Source organism: Mizuhopecten yessoensis, unplaced genomic scaffold (assembly GCF_002113885.1).
Source record: "Mizuhopecten yessoensis strain PY_sf001 unplaced genomic scaffold, ASM211388v2 scaffold5197, whole genome shotgun sequence".
Lineage (NCBI taxonomy): Eukaryota > Metazoa > Mollusca > Bivalvia > Pectinida > Pectinidae > Mizuhopecten > Mizuhopecten yessoensis.
This window is the reverse complement of record NW_018405928.1, coordinates 44557-48911: the sequence shown is the minus strand read 5'-3', so window position 1 is coordinate 48911 and position 4355 is coordinate 44557.

Sequence of the window (4355 nt, the reverse complement as noted above, 5' to 3'; positions counted from 1 at the left end):
AAAAGTCTAAATCTAAATAACTTTCACGGGATAAAAAGTCAGTCATATTTGACAATGATGTATCATCCGATCAGATACTTACCTGATGCTGCTTGACATGAACAGATATGCTTGCGACATCATCACGTGTATGCATTCGTTTTCTATTGTTTTAGTCATGGTTGTTACACTGTGTACTGATCTGTCAAATCAGTGTCACATTCTCGGTCTCTCATCACCTAGGTAAACAACGTGGTTATCGATACCGGAAACTTGTCTGTTAGTTCACACGCAAGCGCAGTACAGGTAAATTGGCTTCAGCGAGAGGGTTACAAGTCGTCACGGTTCGGTGCACAAATACAAGAGGTGGACAATACATACGCTGGACGAGAGTTGTGTTGCCAATCCCTGTTATCTAAGTCCGTGACCTAAGCGATATACATAAACATATTTCGAAGTTATCCTGCCCGGTCCTGTTTGTAGTACAAATACCAGTAAGTGTATATACTACATTTGTTTCGCCCGAAAACACACGTACGCTATACTGACAGAACCGCTGGAATATACACACACAACAGCAGACAGGAAATCTACACTTTGGTAGGTACCACCAATACTACCGAGTGCTAATTACTGGTGTGTTGAGTTTTGTAATAATCGGGAATGAAAGGGCAGAATCATTCCACGGACTACGAACATGGTGTATTTCATAAAGGAATGAGTGTTTTCCACTCCGGCACATGCTGGTTCTATATATAAACATTACATACGCTACTGGATCGATAACCATTAACACTAGTACAGAGCCTGTTGGAATTTTATTATTATGGATATAAACGGACCTGGCGTTAGGAATGGACGTTTGGTTCCTTGTTGATCGTGTCGTTAAGGATATTGGCTATACGATGTGCCACCTGGGCCTCCGAGGCGATGGTTCCTGTCAGACATGACACAAAACGAGTGCATGTCGGTATCAAAGACGGGCGTTAACATTCCTTGGAGCCGGCGCTTCCCTGATGGGTTCCTCAAGCTCTATAGACTCGTCTCAGCAGTCGAAGGCTGTGGTGGACACAGCCATTTTAAAGAGCATGTCTAAACAGAACGAGATGTTGGAGTTACATCATGTAGCCAGATCTACAGTATCCGGGCAGTCCGATGGAGGTTCGACATTCGTCGACAATGGTGGGGACAATTTAAGAAGTAGTCGGGCCTTCAACAACGTATCTTATGTAAAGTCAAGCAGAGGAAACAGAGATAGCACGGACATATCGAAGACAGGCTCACACAGACTGGAGAGCTTCGTCTCCGATACCAGTAAAACTGTAACCTCGTCGAGTACACGGGCTTATAATAAAAGTTCGAAAACCCTCAGCAGCCCCGCCATTAAAACGTCGATGAATAACATTTCCAAAGGTGACAGCTTTGAGCACGAAAAACCTATGCGTGATCAAGGGAACAGTGAGGTGTCATATCATACCAAGGGTCTCAATGACCAATCCGTCGGGGACTCTTTCCGTAACTCGAAAGGATACTGTGAGAGACGGAATAGCAAAATCATGAGAAATGGTGCCTCAGAATCGGAAAGAAGTCAGGGTAATAAATTCTCACATGCAGGTGGATTTTGTTACGTATCAAAGTCGAATTCGTTTTCCTTTGGGAATGCGGTGAGTGACACGAAGTCCGGTAATATGTGGCGCAGTAGTCGCGCGATAGACCATCAGGGACAAAGTGACAGCTCACGACATAGTGCTGGTCTCGACGACTCGGCTTCGAGTCAGAGCTGCCGCTTCTCTGGGGCTGTCAATGACAACAAGGCAAGTGACGCCATCTTAAGTTCAAGGAGTATGGTCAACACCAGTTCAAGTGGGGTTGTACACAATGTTAAAAGTTACGCTAAACAAAGTGTTTCAGCGACGCATGAGTCAAGTCGAACTGGTAAAAGTGAAACGGACGGGGGCAGCTTTCGAGACTCCAGGACAATCCAGAAGCACACCACGGGACACTCTATACGGCACAGTAAGGGATTTAACGAGGCTTCATACCCAGAGCTTATTGTAAACAGCCGTGGGGTTGACATTCGCTCTACCGGAACTGCTGCGTCATACAGCAAAACGATAAATGACGTCAGAAATCAGGATCATGTAGAGTCGACCCGTGGACTGAACATGCATTCAAAGCGTGTAGTGTTGACCCAGAATGTACCGTATAATCTAATTGAAGGTTACACAGAGTCATTCCTACCAATTAATGAGAATGATGAACTCATTGGTAACACCGAGACTCCCAAAGGAAAGGATTTGAATTTCGATGGAAACACCGACGCAGGGATTTGAAGTTCGCGGGAAACATCCACACGGGGATTTAGAAGTTCGCGGGAAACAAACACACGGGGATTTAAAAGTTCGTAGGAAACACCGACGCAGGGATTATGAAGTTCGCGAGAAACATCCTTCCGGGGATTTAGAAGTTCGCGGGAAACATCCTTCTGGGGAATTAGAAGTTCGCGGGAAACATCCTTCCGGGGATTTAGAAGTTCGCGGGAAACATCCTTCCGGGGATTTAGAAGTTTGCGGGAAACACCGACATAGGGAGTTTTGAATATTTATTTAACCATATAACTATTAATTGATCAATTAAGAACTGTCCGTATTTACCCGCTAACTTAATATTTGGGGGGATTTTACGGACGCCTCAGCGAACACAACAGTTCTTCCTCAAATATTTATATTGATACACCACTGCAATGGAAAAATATACAAATAACAACACTAAGAGCACAATATAAAGTATATGTGTTTGTTTCTCGTGAAGATGATTGTAACGTAACTGTTGTCTCGAATCGTGGCTTATTTTTCGGGTAGTCGTTTCCGGACCCGTCGCAAAGTGCTCGCATGACGGCGAATATTATTATACACGCCATTGCTATTTTTAGACTTTGGGATATTCCGGGTACTGATCAGCACTGCCCGTATTTGACCGGCCGTCCGTATTTACCCGGATTTCCCCCTAATTAGAATTGAAACTAACTTACTATTTTTATGTGCATATATATATTATTTGGAACTCCTGTTTTAGGATGTTCATCTAGTTTTAGAATCGAAGACATGTTAATCAAATTTTCTGAATAACTTTATATAAATTTCGCCTTATACCCGATAAGTACAATGTTTGTTTACAATGTTTGTTTACAATGTTCACAATGTGATATTATAAATGTTCGATAGTTATGTCCATATGCCAGGAAAATGACTGAACTATGAAGTTCTTTGCTAACATTTGATATTATTATAAGTTCTTTGTGGTCTTAAAAATATAGCGTTCATTTTTTGTTTTTCAGAATTCTTGATCATTTTACATATACATGCCCTAGTTACTTAAATGATGTATATTTTCGATGGATTCATAAATCTACATTTATTTGTTGATATTTGTTGTTTAACAACTAACGTGATGTTATTTCTATTTAAGTATTAAAGAGTGTTTTAAATACCAAACTTTAGTTTTGAGCAATATTTCATTTTCGAGACAGCACCAATAATTTCCATCACTATCAATGTGCACGTAGACACGCAGGTAATTTTACTTTTTACTGAATGAAAGTGACCCTTGAAACATTCTGTAGGTACATGTATTATATGGACAATGTTTTTTGCCCCTGTCAGTAAAATCCTGTATATCATTCGAATTTCCTGATTCAAAAACCTTGTGAGACAGCAAATTAGCAACACTGAATATTAGTAGTAGACTTGCCCATGTCCGAGATTTGTTTACAAAGGATGAACCTATTTAGTACTATATAACATACTCAAATGTATTATGTTGTCATACTATATGGGTTTAACGGTGTTAGTAAAGGATATATTTTTCACTATTTAAACATGTTTTATTGTATAAATCAAACGAATTGAGCTCAAAAGCTGCAATACATTTACATAAATTGAGAATTAGCATGATACTAATCACAATGAATGTCATTTTACACAGAACAAAATATGCACGTAATATCAGAGACAGAATTTAAATTAAATACTACAGCAAAATATTAAACATGACGAATACTTTTCTATCAGTCTGTCGAGTACTTCACCGTTTCTAAATCCAGTGTTTATTTCTACCGACACGTTTTCGTTTCCGAACAGAGCTAGGTAAATTTAGGTCAATGGCTACATCCAGATTGTAAGTAGATGATTTCCTGAGTAACGGCCAAAATTCTCACCAGGGTTTTGTTTTTAAATGGTGACAATTTGAAGATAAAATAACATGCAGCATGTGGAAAAGCCGAGTTTTACCTGTTCCAAGAACAAATACTACTAAATAAGTACAGCTGTAGTTGATGGCAAAAACGAAGAAACTGTACGATACCCCTCCCCCCCCCC